The sequence below is a fragment of the Mustela putorius genome, unplaced genomic scaffold (assembly GCF_011764305.1).
Source record: "Mustela putorius furo isolate JIRA1106 unplaced genomic scaffold, ASM1176430v1.1 tig00000480_pilon_pilon_pilon, whole genome shotgun sequence".
Classification (NCBI taxonomy): Eukaryota; Metazoa; Chordata; class Mammalia; order Carnivora; family Mustelidae; genus Mustela; species Mustela putorius.
In genome coordinates, this window is record NW_025421397.1 from 7,152,960 (window position 1) to 7,170,558 (window position 17,599).

Genomic DNA, 17,599 nt, shown 5'->3' on the forward strand with positions numbered 1-17,599 from the left:
CGGCTAGATGGTGGATGGATTCCACTGGGCTAGAGGCAGCGGCAAATAGGCCGGGCTGGATCACGGAAGGCTGTAGGTTCGCAGCCTGCGCCGGTCTACTTTGTTCCCCGGTGTACCCTTGACAGTCACCAGTGTAGCTTTGACGGTCTCCACAGTGCACGCAGCTTTCAGTCAAGGCCACGGCAGGCAGGTTGCCCACACCTAGGCAACCTGCCTAGCCCTCAGGGCGTGGCGCGGCAGCAGTATGACTGATGGTGGAAGGTCCAACAGAAGGTGTGCGCCAAACGCCTCACTGACGCGTGGAGTTAAGGAGAAGGCATTCCGCGCGGCCTCCATCTTGCCTGAGAGCGTTTCTCTTCCGCGCCCTGCGTGTGGGCCCCTGAAGATCTCTCAGGATCCCGCGAGATCAGGCTTCTTCTGGCCAGTGTAGTAGTAGCCGCAGTGCCTAGAACTAGATTCTGCCTTTCTCTGAGCCTTCGCCGAGGCTCGGTGCGCGATCCAGGCCCTCTGCTCTCACGACCAGTATTTTCAAGTCAATTTGAAGTGTACTATTTCCTTCCAGCAATCACATGGGAGGCCCTGTCACCTCGCGCCCTCAATTGATTCAGGTCGCGCTGGACAGACCCTAACGTGGCCTTCAGGTAACCGGAAAGATCTTTCCGAAATGAGGCTATCTTTGGGTACTTGTCCCTGACTTTAGATGAAAATTTCGGGTGAAAGGTCTTGAGCACCAGAAGGCATTCAGGTCAGCTTCAACCTGTTATACGGGGTTGTTATGAATGATGGACTTGCCCTAAACTTAACCTTGTAAGCCGTGACAGATTCCATGCAATTGCTAAAACAACCTTCTCAATGTGGATTAGTACTTTGGGAAAGGTGGAAAGGAAGGTACAGAAATTTAATGAGAAAGTCACGTGGCTTTTTAAGGTAGACTTTACTACTTTATGGGATTTGTTAAGTTTATTTTGTCCAACACATTAAGGGGATAGTTGAGGTCTGTACTTAAATTGACCTCCTGCGACTTGGAGACCTGTTGACAGTCACCTTAATTAAATGTATGACACAGTTGAACGGTCACAGTCTCTGCAGGACAGATTAATCAGAATCATTGATCAAGTGGCATGTTCATTGGAGAGTACTATGTGTATCTCTTATGTTTCATGTTTAGTTATTTCTTGTAAACAAGACATTAATTTGCCTTCTCAATTTTTTTTTTCAGTCTTTTTCCCCCAAGTTCATCTTTTTAAAGATGTTTGCATAGTGCACAACCTTGGAAGATACAGTGTCCCCTTCAGAGGCAAAGGCAAATGTACTTACCCTCCAGTATGATGAAAATGACACCCTCCTTCAGAAAAAAAGGGTAAGCTTGCTTAATATCCATTAAGAGAACCAGTTTTCCTAAGCTCAATATTCTTTTCCTGTACCACAGTCCATTTTATTTGCTGGAATCCTTCTGTGCCTATCCCCATTGACCCTGCAGAAGTTGGGGTCAAGGTGAACTGATAGGTTGATGTTCGTGTTTCTTTCTGTGCCATAAGTAATAAAGTCCTTGGTCTTAGACTAGGAGTCTCATGTCCAACCAGCATCCATGAAAATGTGGTAGACTAACACATTAGTTTGCAAGTGGGGTAAAATCTGAGGCTTTTCACAACTCTTGGCACCCTGGGGTCACTTAAAGCCTACTTATTTTTCTTGAAAAGTATCATGATTAAATTGTTCATTTACTGAATATTCAAATACATTTCATGCTGAGAGTCTCTTACAGCTATGTGTGTGTAAAAATATATAAAGATTGGTAAGATTATCAGACTATGAGTTATAAAGTTACAGAATACTTTCAAAATCCAAGGCCCATCAGTTAGCGATAACAAAAAGTATGCATCGCCCTTAAATGGTGACACAATATTTAGCTACATTGTTAAAACCAAATGTTGATAATAATCTCTAATCTTTCCTCAGGCAACTTCATTTGATATTAGAAGCTTTCTCTAGTTAAAACAACTTGGTGAAATTCCCAAGAAAGGGATAAAGTTGGTATTTAGACATTTCTATTAAAATGAAGGTCAGGTTTTCAGCCAGTCAGAGATTCATTAGGAGCAAGCTGCTAGCCCCTGGAAACCTTCACTGCGTCAGATCCATTATGGAGCTGATTAGTAGCAGAAATTCTATGTAATAAGTCTGTGCAATAAGTCTCATTACCCCATCTGCAGTACATCCTCCTCCACCTCCTCACAATCCACACATTTTGTTTCATAGAAATTGTCATTTTTCTTGGTTGTCTGCCAATTTGCTACTGTAATGGAAATGTTCCAAATTAAATGCCACTACCAGAACAGGATGCCCATATTAAAAAATAGTGACTATAGACTCTGTCTAGTAGTTGGACATCAGAGCTTATAACAAAGTTTTGTATTTCCAGGATTTCAGTGATTAAATCATTTTATATGTAGCAAAGGTTAAAGATAATTTTAGCCCTTTAGATGTTCTGGAAGGGAAAAGGGTGGGAGGAGGGAGGGAGGTGTTTTGTTGACAAGCTTTTATTTATCTTTATATTTCCTGGAAGACCATGAAACATCAACATACACAATAGTCCTTCTGTATTCTTAAGATTAAAGGTGAAAGGTGACTTCTGTGTATGTTTCTGTAGTGTCCTGTGTCCATCATATAATCCAAAGAAAACACTTTATTGTACTATAAAAATTTATTTACTTATTTCTTTGCTCTACTTGACAGTAATTGGCTTGGAAACAGACAATATGTTCTTTTTACCTTTTTATAACCATTTCAAGAGTTTGGCTTATAACATCTGGAAACCTGAGAACTGGTTTATAAATGAATGAAGTTTTGATTTTAGAGAGCTTTGACTTATTTTGTTCCATGATTCCACTGACATTGTACAGCTTCTGTCCATGAGGCTAGATCAGATAGAGAGGGATGCAACAGGACAAAAGGAAGGAAGACTCTCAGTGGTCATATTGAGATGGAAGCACTGTACCCTAGAAGATTTGCTATGGATACACAAAGCCATAATCAAAGAGAAAGACTGAGAACAACAAGAAAAGACAAAAGGAACCAACCAACTAACAAAAATAACAACAAAATGATAGGCATTCCCTCTCCATCCACAATTTTAAAACCAAAAGCTATAGGAATCAAAATTTAAGCTGAAGGATTAAAGCAGTGTATTCGATCATATTTGAGATAGGAGAGAATGAAAATGATACAAAACAGTTAATACCTATTGAGTACTCATGATTTGAATGCCTGTAAATACAGAAATATCCCTGCCTTTTAGGAAAAGCTTCAGGGGAGACTTTCTTAGAATGGACACAATCAGCCTTGTGTGCTAAGCCAAAGAATAGGAAATAATTATGGCTTCTCCCAGCACATTCAGCAGATGAGATCTATCTTTCCTTTGTTCTTTACAAAGAAAATGTGCTTTGAGGGGAAGTGTTTTTTTTTTTTTAAAGATTTTATTTATTTAGTTGACAGAGAGAGAGAGATCACAAGGAGGCAGAGGCAGGCAGAGAGAGAGAGAGGAGGAAGCAGGCTCCCCGCTGAGCAGAGAGCCCGATGTGGGGCTCGATCTCAGGACCCTGAGATCATGACCTGAGCCGAAGGTAGAGGCTTTAACCCGCTGAGCCACCCAGGCACCCCTTTGAGAGGAACTTTAAGAATATAAAATGACTCCAAGGTAAAGAAAATATCAGTTAAAAGAGAAAGTTGTTTTTAGTAATTAAACATAGTTTATTTAAAACAGGTATTAATTAAGTTACAAAAAACATAGGAACAAAAAATTTCTTCTGGAATTTCAGCTATACACATTAAACATTTTCACTCTTGAAAATTCACCAGAATCTCATTCTCTTTATTCACTTTCCATCTTTTTGTTTCTCTATAATTCAGTGCATCTATTGACCTAATTTTCAGTTTACTAGTTCTTAATAGCTCTCCCTTCTGTCTGCTGTTACACACATCCACTGGGATTTTTATTTCAATCAAAGTATTTCTCAGTTCTAGATTGTTCATTTGGTTTTGTAGTATAGATTCCAGTTTACTGAAGAAAATCTCAAACTAGTCATTTATTTCCTTGAAGATAGTGACCAGTCATCTTAAAATCAATGAAGCCAGGTGTATTTGGGCACCTAAGACCAGACTGTCTCTCTCCAATGCAGATGTATATTTACTTTTTGGCAGGCTGTTAAAATCTTAGAATTCTAACACTACAGAATCAGTCTAATGTACAAGCCTAATATATAAGTTAATGTACAAGTCTAATGTACAATGTCTAATGTACAAGTTAAATCACAGATTAAAAAGATTTAACCCTCAACCTCAGTTCCTGAAAAGCTGATTCATTTCCTGTTCACTGTCACTTCCAGAGTATAACTTCTCGGGGTTAAAATTGAAACCCCATGGATATGTCTGTGGGGTGGGGAGGGCAAGGGGAGAGAGGGAAGAGCAAGGGAGTCATAGGGGAGTGGAAATTATTAGGCCTTTCTTTGGCAGTTCCTCCTAACCTTTGTTAAAATCGAAAACTCTACTCAGCATCTCTGTTTTTCAGTTGCCTCTTTGAAAATTTGCCAATGTGTGTAGTATGAAAATGCCACCCAGGGCACCTGGGTGGCTCAGTGGGTTAAGCCGCTGCCTTCGGCTCAGGTCATTATCTCAGGGTCCTGGGATCGAGTCCCACATCGGGCTCTCTGCTCAGCAGGGAGCCTGCTTCCTCCTCTCTCTCTCTCTCTACCTGCCTCTATGCCTACTTGTGATCTCTCTCTGTCAAATAAATAAATAAAATCTTAAAAAAAAAAATGCCACCCAAATCAGAACTCCTCTCTCTGGATTTCTGTCTTCTAGATTCTGTCTAGTAATTTCTCCATTGGCTTGTAAGGCTTTCCAGAATTGTCAGAAGGATTTTTAATTATTGGTCTGTTCTTTAAGTTTTCCTCATAATTACGTGATTTGTTATAATTTATTATAAGTCCTGAATTACATTTAGAAGCTAAATCATTAGAGAGCAAATTGAAGCATCGTAAATCTTATTTACCATTATAATGGCATTATCTTTGGGATATCATAAATGTTTAGGTAAAACTGGGCCACAAACTATATGAAAGTGTACTAATTTTCACTTGTGTCATAAATTTTTTAAAAAATCAAAAGATTTCACAGAGCCCATAAGAAAGGTAGCTTGGAGCAAGATGAATGGATAAAGCTCCCTTGATTCAATAATAATAGCACTTCTTTTACATGTTCATACACATAAAAGTTCCTTTGAAGAAAGGGTTCATCTGCTTAAAAATATGAAAATCAATGATACTTGCAGAGGTGTTAAGAATTCCTAAGCTGCATAATGACAGGAAAATGTTTGTCTATTTCATCAGTGTTATTCTAATATTTCCCATAGTACCTGGCATATTATAGCTTCTCAAACAATGTTCATTGAGTAAATGAATAAATTACTCATGAAATTTGAAATGTCTATTGTATCCACAAAAATAATTATTGAAATAATTTATGATATTTAATTATTTAATGTTTAATTTTTGTTTAAATTGTAAAACTCATATTTTATAGATTTTATTGATATATAACTTATCAAGTTCAGTTTCTTAAAATGTATAATTCAAAGATTTTTAGTGTATTACCATATAGCTTTTATATTTTTCTAAATTTTAATTTTCATTATAGTTAACACAGGATGTTATATTAATTTCAAGTGCACAATATAGTGATTCAGTACTTCCATACAACACCCAGTGTTCCTCAGGGCAAGTGAACTCCTTAATCCCCTTTGCCTATTTAACCCATACCCTCACCCAACTCCCTCTGATAACCATCAGAGTGTTCTCTACATTTAAGTCTTGGTATTTATGGCTTTTAGCCATCACCATATGGTTTTATAGTTTTTATGGTTTTTAGGCTTCACCATAATCTAATTTTAGAACATTTCATCATGCCAAAAACAAACCGTGTACCCCTTAGCAGTCACTCCTTGTTCCCTCTCATCTATACCCCCTTACTCCCTCAACCCTAGCTAACCACTAACCTAATTTTTGGTACCTAGATTTGCTTATTTGGTGGTTTGATACAAATAAAACCATATAATGTGGGATCTTGTGATTGGCTTTTTTTACTTAGTGTAATTCTTTTGAGGTTCATCCATATTGCAGCATTATTACTTCATTCCTTTTTTATTGCTGAATATCTTCCCATTAGGTGGATATGCTGCATTTTGTTTATTTATCAGCTGATGGACATTTGAGGAGTACATATTAAAACTACAGTTAGAGGGGCATCTGAGTGGCTCAGTCGGTTAAAGCGTCTGTCTTGGGCTTGGGTCATGTTCCCAGGGTTCTGGGATCGAGCCCACTTGCTTAGCGGGGAGCCTGCTTCTCCCTCTTCCTCTGCCTGCCTGATGCTCCCCTTGCTTCTGCGGGTGCGCATGCTCGCTCGCTCGCTCTCTCTCTCTGTCAAATAAATAAATAAAACATTAAAAGAAAAAAAAATTAAAAAAATAAAACTACAATTAGATACTGCCTCAGACCCATCAGACAGACTATTAAAAAAAAAATAAAGACAGTTTTGGTGAAGATGTGGAGAAATTAGAACTCTCATATGTTGCTGGTGGGTATATGAAATGGTGTAGGTACTTCGGGAAATAGTTTGGCAATTTCTCAAAATTATATTAAACGTAGAGTTATTACCATATTACTTAAAAAATTTAATCCTAGGTATCTACTCAATAGAAATAAAAATGTCAATGCAAAAATTGTGCACAAATGTTCATTGCAGCATTATTTATAAGAGACAAAAGAGTTGAGACAAACTATTTTTGTTTTTGTAGCAGTTTTATAAGATTCAAAATCTAAGAATCTATTAGGTCATCTATCAGAATGTAGGTATACAGGAGTCACTTAATGAAATTTATTGAATTCATACATAAATTCATAAATAAATATGTAAGTAAATTCATAAATAAATACATAAGCAGCCCATGTATTTAAGGTCTAAAAGATTTATAAAGGCAACTATAAGTATTACACAAAGGAATACACAGGGTGCTATATAGCAACAGTCATTTTAATCATCCTTTCTTTTCTAAGACTTATGGTATTCCTATCAGTGAATATGCTGTTTCATAGGTTGAGATTCTTTTCCAGTTTCACTGTGATTCATAACTAACTTTCTTATTTTTCATGTTTTACTCCTTAGCTTACTGCTTTACATAAGTGCTCATATGATAAAATCAAATTTGAAGGTTGATAATCAAGTATTTAATTATAACAGAAGTATTTGTGCTTATAACTGATACTATTTTTTATTAAACTGATCTACATTTCTTTTTTAGAACACTATCAATGGGTTATTTTCCCTGTAATTTATCCTTTTTGCTCTTCTTATTTCAGTGTAAACAGTAGCACTGAGTTTTTCCACTATATGACATATATTTTTCAATATGATAATTCAAAACTGCAGTTGGCTGAGAGCTTAATTCAAAATGCAGTTCATTTACAAGGGCCACTTTGGTGGGATGAACTGCATATTTAACTTAGATTTTTAAAAATTATAAAGATAAGACATTCACAAGTTAAGGTCTTATATACTCAACCTATAATGTATTGCATAGAAAATAATCTGCTAATTAAAAATAATTTTGCTGGCATTGTAAAATTTTGAATTATAAACCTGATAACAATAATTAATAGTGTTCCTGTTATTCCAAGCATTGTATTATGTACTATTATATATTAATAGATCATACCATTTCATCCTAACAACACTTTGTGGTGTTACTAGTTTTATTCTACCAATGAAGAAATCAAGGCTTAAAGGACTTATGTAATTTTTCAAGGTGAGTGGCAGAACTGAAGGCTAATGATTTGAATTGCATAGTTATGTTGAGAAGAGATTTGATTTTTTTGTTGGAGTAGTTACAGAATAGATTTTTTCCTATGAATGTATTTCCTTGACTATGCTATTATCAACATCAGTCAAATAAATTAATCTTATTTGAATGCCTGAAGGCAGGGGCTACAACTTCTCACCTGTTTTTAGTCTCAAATTCAAGCACAATGTAGACTTTTTTTTTTTTTGGCTTATAACTATTTGATGAATACCTTTTAGATACACGTCTTTTAATATCTTTTTAATATGGGAATTTGCAACCCATCATAAATATCTCCTTTGAAAAAGAGCTTATAATTACTTGGAAAATAAGGAAAGATCATAAGGGCTTGTTTCCAAATATTTGTTCTTATAAATTCACACATTGTTTAATGGATTCTTAATAATTAATTTTATTTGAGACAAAAGGGTAAGATGAGGAAGTGGCTTATAAGAAGACTATTCTTATCACTGTAATCCACTGCTTCCCAGATACCACATTCTATTACTTCAGATCTTCTAAAGTCTAGATTTATTTTCCAGATTCATAAAAAATTAAGTTGCTTTTGATAGGATCCTTCAGTGCAGGTACTAAAGGTTTTAATTAGCATGGAAATTACTTTAGAAATTAAATTGTAACAATGAACCAAAGGTCTTTAAAATTAACTGGAAGCAAGTGTTTATTGCTTTTAGAGACCTTTACATCACAGCCAAATGCATACTAACTAATTGGCTATCTTAAAACTGTAATTATTGTTTTCTGCTAAAATCATCTTCATTAAAATAATCTTCAAAGAGCGGAAAAATAACCATGATATCCAATATTTTCCTTTTTAGTATTTTTTATACTGTAAGCTAATAGAAGCAATCAAATAGTACCCTTCTTTTTCTCTTTTCATCTAGTCTCTAGGGTAAATTTGATATTTAACATTTCCTTGAATTTCTTCTTACTACTTCTACATCAGATTTTTTTCAAGAAAGTTGTACTGGGATCCCTGGATGTCTCAGTAGTTAAACATCTGACTCTTGATTGTGGCCCAGGTCAAGATCTCAGAATTGAGCCCCTGTCCATCTCTGTGCTCAGTGGGTAGTCTGCTGGAGATTCTTGCTCTCCCTCTGTCCTCTCCCCCCAACCCCATGCTCTGTCTGTTTCTGAAATAGATAAATATTTTTAAAAAATTGTTTTTTGCAGAATACTTATGATTCCTGAGTGTAATTTTCCATTCAACATCATGTTTTTGGAATTTATCTATTCTGACAAATTTTGTATATCACTTAAATGCTGTATATGTTTTACTGTAAAATGTATACTTTATTAATCCATTTTCCTGTTGTACTAAATTATTTACAACTTTTGTTTCAACAAACAATGCTCTAATGATCACATTTATGTATGTTGGTTTGGGCAGGTAAGTGAGAATTTCTCTAGGGTGTTTAAGTAGATATGGTTGTTCATCTTTCAATATTATAAACCTCCGATTTCCTACTCAGATAATTTGTACAAATTCTGAATTCCACTAGTATCATCTAAGCATATCTCAAATACTTAGATTTATTTTACATTTTAAAGATTGCTGAAGATTTGAGGTATATGAAATGATTTTTAGGGTTTTGATTTGCATTTTTCTAATTATTTAATGAAGCTAAGCTTCTTTTCATATAAAGCTATCTCTTGGATGAATCATTTGTTCATTTCCTTTATTCATTAATATTTTTGCTTTTTTTTATTTTCTTTTTTTGGTTATATTAATATGTAGCAAAATAGTTTGTTCCATTCCAAGGCTTATAATTTTACTTTCCTTATGGGGATATTTCTGTAAAGAAAATTAAAAATTATTGTGTTTTAATTAATCCATTCTCACCTCAGTAAGTTGTGTTTTTCTCTATATTTTTATTGGGGACATAAGGTACTCTTCTATATTTCTTGTCAGTTTCAAAGAATCTTTTCCTTCCTAAAAGTTCTTCCTCAAAGTCATTTTCTTTTCTCATTTTACTTACTAGAACATTTAATAATGTGCAAAATAGCAGTGATTGAAGCCATGTGTACCTTTTAATTTTTTATGTGAAAGCTTATAAAATGTCATCATTAAGTATTGTAACTAATCTACTTAAAAAAAAAAAAACTTATGTGGTAAGAACATTTCACATAAGACCTACCCCATTAATAGTTATTTAAGTCTACATTATAGATGACAATAGCTACAATGCTGTTTAGCAGATCTGTAGGACTTACTTATCTTTTTTAAACTGAAACTTTATGTTCATTGGTAGTTCCCCATTTCCCCCATTTCATTTGGTGGAAACCACCATTCCAGTCTTTTATCCTGTGGATTTGACTATTTTAATAACTGTATCAGTGAAATCGTGCAGTATTTTTTGTTTTGTGGACTCACTTATTTTAATATCCTCAATGATGTCATGTATTGCAGAATTTCTTTTTTAAGGCTGAATAATGTTATGTTGTATGTATGTATATATGTATATGTGTATATACCACATTTGCTTCATCCATTCATCTGTTGATGAGCATTTAGGTTGTTTCCATATCCTGACTATTGTGGATAGTGCTTCAGTGAACTTAGCTGTGTGCAAATGTATCTTTGAGATCTGGATTTGAATTCTTTTGGACAAATAATCAGAAGTGCAACTGCTGGGGCATATGATAGTTCAATTTTTAATTTTTTAAGGAATCCCCATACTGTTTTTCATAGTGGCTGCACAATTTTACATTCACACCCATAGCATTTGAGGGCTCACTTTCTCCACATTCTAGCCAATACTTGGGGTCTTCTGTTGTTGTTGTCATAGTTGTTGTAGTTGTTGTTAGCCGTCCTGACAACTTTAAGGTGATATATCATTGTAGTTTTGATTTGCATTTCCCTAACAATTAGTGATTTTGAGCATTTTTGCTGTCTTTTGGCCATTTGTATGTCTTCTTTGGAAAATGTCTATTTAAGTCTTTAGCTCATTTTTTAATCAGTTACTAAATTTTTTGTGCTACATGAGTTATAGAAGTTCTTTATATTTTGGAGATTAACCTCTTCCTAGATGTTTCTGATAATCTGGCAGGTTAAGCAATTCTCTTTTATTCTTAGTATCCTGAGAGATTTTTTTTTTTCCCCTGGAATTTAAGCTCCAGGGTAGCAGGAAGATTTTCTTTTATTTCCCATATATAGTGCCAAAAATTGTGATTTCCTGAGATAAAGTTGACCTATACTATATTGATGTTGATTTATTAACTAAATCTTTAAATGGTATTTAATGTGTCCCCATCTATTAAAATAATCATATATTTTTCTCATCTATTAAACTGTTTTTTTAAGGAATTTCCTTTTTTCAGTTGTTGAACCATCTTTAATCTGAACTACTAAAATATATTACTGGTGTGTGTGTGTGTGTGTGTGTGTGTGTGAGTATGTGTGTGTGTTAGTATTTTATTTAGCTTTTTTTTGCATTGCATTTGATTAGATTGGTTTATGTTCCATTTTCTTATATTGTCTATATTGCGTTTTGGTTATAAAAATTTGTATTAGCCCAAAAGAAAAAAAAATGAATAGGTTTTCATCTTCCCTATTTTTAAAAAGAATTTGTATAAGACTGGAATTATCTCTTTCTAGATTTAGCAGGGACTGTTAATGGTCTCCTAATATGCATTCTCTCCCTTTTCCTCAGCAATATAATTTTACCTAGGTATATGATCACTCAGAGTAGGGAGAGCATTTCCTAATCTCTCCTGCAGGTAGGTCTGGCCATGTGCCTGAAGTCTAGCTATGGGATATAAGCAGAAGTAGCCTTTTCTGGCATATTTCCTTTAATAATGACTGAAGACTCTACTCCCCTGCCCTTTCTTTCATTATGCCCCTTTGAATGTGGATGTGATACCTACAACTGCTTTTAATATATGAAGAAGATTGCCATATCCTTATGGATGAATTCGTAGGAAACTGTAAAGCATTATGGGTCCTTAATGACTGAATATTGCCATACCAAACCTGAACTGCCTACAGTTGGAATTTTATGTCACCCTTTATCTTGCTTAAGGTTTTTTACTTAGGGAGTTTGTTCCACGCTATCAAGTATAATAACCTAACTAACCTGGAAATGAGGGGCAACCCTCATGTCAGAACCTTAAGAAGATACACACATACACACATACACACATACATACACATGAGAAACTGATGTTGTCTTAGCAGTCAAACGTTAGGTTTAAAAAATTCAGTATGGAAGACTAGAAGGCCAATGATTCTTATTAAGTTAAAGTAAAAGATTTGGTAAATTTGACTTATACTATCAGAAACAAATTTGATGTGAATAAGTTGTTTCTTTTTTTTAACATGGGGAATAATAAAAGAAAATATTCAGAATATTGGTATATGTTGTTTGCTTCTTTATAGTTTTAGTAAAGGTCCCTAAAAGAGACAAATTTACATGAGAAATAACTAGTGTGCAAAGCAAGCAACCATGAAAGGGAATACATTTCTTCTTACAATGACAATGTCTGCCTGAGATCTGAAAATTAAGATAATTGAGAACACTATAATTTACAGTCTTAAAGTATTTGAAAACCCAACAGCTTATGATTCTCTAAATTAATTAGTTATAAGAAATATCTTTGTAGCAGCAGCATTCACAGGGTATTAAAATTATGTAATACCTTACAAAAGGTTAAGAGATGGCTAGCAGATTCAAAAATAAGAATACAGGCTTCCAGAAAAGCCAGGAGTTCCATTTAGACTCTTAAGTAGACTCTATTAAATTGAGTAAAATAGGTAGAGTGTAGATGCTTAAAACCAATGTCTAGTGGATGTAATTCCCCATAATTAATAGGCGAGTAGCTGATAAACTCAAAACCATGTATGATATCAAGAAATCTGTACTACTAAAGAAACCACACATCCATTGTGCAAAACCCTTTGTGCCTCCTAAAAACTACTGGGCCCTCAAATTGTATATGCTTATGTAGACTCACAGACTTTATGATCCCCAAAATGGGCATTGAGTATATAACCAAAGAGGATGATCCACAGAGCTGTTAAATGGACTATTGTTGAAAATCAGTCTAGCCATTTTGTTTCCAATTATGCCTTGTCACAAAGTCAACTAGTTCTGTGCTACAGAATGAGGAACTATAATCATGAGGTGTTCATAGCAGAGAAGTACCAAGATGTGAAACTCAAAGCACTCTGTTGACCAGAAATCATCCTCAATTCTGCTGTTGTTTACCAGAGGCTTCTCCATTTTCTTATACTCCGTCATCTAGGGGAAAAAAGTCTATAATATTTAACTGAGGCTTATGTTTGTAGCAAGGATGATCCATAAGAATCATAAGAATCATAGCATAAGAATATTAATCAAAACATGCTCTGAACTATATGAAAAGTTTTAAGACATTTGTGGACTATAGGATGTTCAGGAAGAATAAGATAATTCATTCATATATAAATAGTAGTTGAATTTTAAATGACAAAATATGGATATTACTTATCCATCAGTTTATATAAATGTGGTCATCATTAACATGATAGAGTAAGGTGACTGAAAGGGAATATTATTTGAAAAACAAATTATACCTTCAAGAAGATAATACAAGAGAAGCAGAGGATTGAGTAAAAGGATATATAAATATTAAAATAGCCAGAAAGATTGTCATTGTTGAGTTTTATAAGAAACTGTTGTAAGAAGATGTTGTTTGTTTACATGCTCAGCATTACACGTAGCATAGAACACATGCTAGGCAGAGTTAAAACTTTGGGGAAAAAAATGCAGAGTTACAAATTTTTAAAGATCCAGTCTTGGTATACTTCCTTTGTAATGAAAATATATCTTAGGTACATATGAAGTTAGAGTCCTTAAAAAGTGTCTCCAAGGATAAGTGTAGTAAAAAGTCACATACATTTCTGGAAGGCTGTTGAGTTCTTAATGAGTTAATGGGAGAAAATAATAATAATAATTTAAGCTTTTGTGAAAATATGACCTTGTTAAGTTTTTCCATATCTACATTTACTCATTTATTCTGACAGGAACTATATCTCTCAATCAGAAAAAACGTATTTACTTACAGAGCATCTTAGCATTACTGGTTCCTTTTGCCCCAGGTCTCCACTGGGTGACATGATGTAGGCTGGATGTGCCTAAACTGATGGTGAAGCTTGCACCACAGAAGATGAGGAAATTATAAGACTTGGAGGTTAAATAGAACAGCTGTCAGATCTGCTGTTCTTTTACCATCATGAAAAGAGTAGACTTTATTTTCTAAAATAAACACATTTCTAGGGAGGGATGGGGAAGTTCTTTATCCTGGAATATAAAAGATGACTCTGAGAAAGATAAATTTGCATGTGGGTTTCTTATGTTAGTATATAAAGACATGTCATGTCTGACATTCAATAATAAAGCCTGGACCTTGCAGAAATTTGAAAATTTTTTTGGCCAAACAGAACTCATTCATTTACAAAGTTTCATGAAGCCTGATAAATTCTGTTTAAATACAAATGAGCATTTAACTTTGAAAAGAGAAATGAAATTCATTTGAAACAGGAATAAATGAAAATAGGATTAATAGTGTTAGAAATAGAGACATTGTTGAAATGTAAGCATGAGCCTCTGAACTATAGGAAACAAAATGAGGGTTGCTGGAGGGGAGGTGGATGGGGGGATGGGGATGCTGGAAGATAGGCATTAAGGAGAGCACATGATGTAATGAGCACTGGGTATTGTATACAACTGATGATTAGCTGAACTTTACATTTGAAACTAAAGATATGCTATATGTTAACTAATTGAGTTTAAGTAAAATAAGCTTAAAAAAAGAAACCTAAGTAGAGTAGAAGAGGAGAAGACTCTTTAGCATGTCCACATTTAAGTACTCTCTCTAGGATGATATCTTAGCCAAAGTCAAATGGTGAGTGCGAAATAATTCCTCTTACTTAAGAATTGAAGAGCAGTTATTTTACTTCGTTGCATTGGGAAACAATGTCCACTGATAATGAGTAGAGGAATTTTTGAGTATTGCTTTGTTATTACTGAAACAAATTGAGTCCAATTATAACTGAAAAAAATGTTTATTTGTAGGTATCTAACAGCAAGTCAGACTGTTACTTCTGTGTGTTTGAATTAATTTTATTATCAGGTAGATTGAATTCAGTTCAATTAAATTAGAAAAGTAAAAAGAATATATCCATCTTCTGAGAGGTATATGCTAATCTAGTTCTCTATACTATAAACATCTTGAGTGATAAGATAATCTACCTACATGATCAGTACAGGTTGACTGAAGGAAACAGTAATTACTCTAGGTATTTAGAGTAAGAGAATTTCTAGATAATTAGATACTAACAAAACTATTCAAGTATCTGTAAGAGCAGCCAAAGCTGAGTCTTCAGGATGAGTCCTGGAAAATGAGAGCAGACTATAAGAATTTACTATTGTGAGACTGTGACACAAGTCATAATGTCAAGAACATACACTTTTAGCTGCAATTTCAAAGCTAGAATAAAAAAATCTTTTCTTCTGTTGCTATTGTAATTGCCTCTCAGCATCCAATAGAAAAACTTCTCATTTGTTCTGCTTACAGAAGAAAAGAAGCTGAAAAGGGCAGAAAATACTTTCTCTTTCATTTTTATTCCAAATCTCTTGAGAGTTCATTGAAGAAGTACACATTCATTTGAGCTAGAATGCTAGTTACAGAGAGTCTAGCATTCAGTTTTTAATAGCTTTTGTGCTATGTGAAGACACTTTGGAAAATTACTGAATTAAAAATCTGCAAAATATAATTACCCACCAGAATATAAATGTCATAAGGGCAGGAATGCCTGTTTTGCTCATTACATATCTTTATCCTTGAGAATACCAATTCATAGTAGACAATAAGTATTTGTTGAATTAGTGCTTATTTTGAATACCAACGTTTAGTAAATTGTATGGTGCATGTGAACTATTTAGTATTGCTACTTTTTTTTTTAATTATTTATTTGTCAGAGAGAAAGAGAACGAGAGGGTGTGAGTGAGCATAAGCAGGTACAGCAGCAGGGAGAGGGAAAAGCAGGCTACTAGTCGAGCAAGGAGTCCAAAGCACTCGATCATGAAAGATCATCATCTGAACTGAAGCAGATGCTTAATGGACTGTGCCACCCAGGTGTCGCTAGTATTGGTACTTTTTTTTAAAAGATTTTATTTATTTATTTGACACAGAGTGAGTGATCACAAGTAGGCAGAGAGGCAGGCAGAGAGAGAGGGGGAAGCGGGCTCCCCATTGAGCAGAGAGCCTGATGTGGGGCTTGATCCCAGGACCCTGAGATGATGACCTGGGCTTAAGCCTGAGGCTTAATCCTCTGGTCCATCCAGGAATCCCCATAGTATTGTTACTTTTTAACAAAATTATACTTTCTCATAATACATAGCAAATACACACACAATACATACATAAAATTTTAAAAGTAAGTTGAGAATGTCATTCTCTTATCTATGTTCATGTATTTATGTGATCATTTAATACCCATGATGGCTCAAAACCAGTTTATCATATCTTTTATGTTCCTAGTGCCTTTATCAAATTATTTCCCTTCTGCTGATAATGTCCCTTGAACCTTTAATATGATCTTCCACTGCTAAATTTTCTCTTAAGTGTTCATCTCCCCCTCTAAATTCTTCATATGTTTCATAACCTACTTCTACCCCTTATAGCTACCATTTCCAGCAACCACCCCACCTTGTGATACATTGCTACCTTATACCACCTCATTATCTCACATCTCCAATGAGGCTCCTATATGCAACCTATCACTAAGTCTTGACATTTCATTAAAGTGATAACAATCAGCTAGTCTCTGCTCTAGAAAGAGGTACCATGTGGTTGTAGCCTCCCATTGTCCTATCCTAGGAGTTGACACTGCATTAAGGGAACAATTCATATTCTAAAGTCTACTTTACTGTTCAATATGATTTGCAATATATGGGTGTATTGTACATTCTTTTGTCTTATATCTTCAGTGTGGTAATTTTATACTTAAAACCTCTTCACTAATTTGGAGTAGTTCTTCAGATACCAAAGTGCTCCAGAAAGTTCATAAGAAGCAACAAAGCCATATTTCCATTTTCTGATCCCAGGAATCCATCTCTATGCTATTATATTAAATTTTGAAATGCAAATTCTCTAGGAGGAATTTTATTAGGGAGTGTGCCCTTGGGAGAGTGAGTGTATAATAGAAAAAAGGAAGCAGATCTGGGCAGATGAAGTTGGTCTGTAATACAGTCTAGACTAAGAACTCACACAACCCCATGGAGTATTCTTATTACAAAATAATCCTGATGCATTGTTCTACTTTACAGTGAGGGTCAAATATATATCCATTTTATAACCTTTATTTGCTTTGGTGTAGTTTTCTATACCCTGATACTGTATCTTTGTTAATTGATGCACCCAGTTGAGTTGCTTTTCTGACTTTTCCAGTTTTCTTATTTAAAGCTATGTAATGGATACTGTTACATGCCACCTAAACCTCTATTCAGAACTGGAAGATTTAATTCCCCAGTTGCTTAGACTGTCAGCGGGCAACTCTCAGTTTTTAGTCCTCTTTATAAATTGCTTTTGGGGTGCCCTGGTGGCTCAGTTGGTTAAGCCGCTGCCTTTCCCTCAGGTCATCATCCCATGGTGCCGCTTCCTGATGGTGCACGGGAGAAGAATGAGGCACAAACAAGGAAGCTGCAAGAG

General features: G+C 34.8%; 1 long non-coding RNA gene across 1 annotated transcript in view; it reads left to right on the forward strand.

Annotated features, from left to right (window-relative positions):
* Nucleotides 1-309: 309 nt before the first annotated feature.
* LOC101692980 overlaps nt 310-17,599 on the forward strand; it is a 30,482-nt gene continuing 13,192 nt past the window's right edge. Inside the window, exons 1-2 of the long non-coding RNA XR_200657.2 lie at nt 310-641; nt 1,220-1,360. This is a non-coding gene — a long non-coding RNA (uncharacterized LOC101692980). The remainder of the gene's footprint in view (nt 642-1,219; nt 1,361-17,599) is intronic.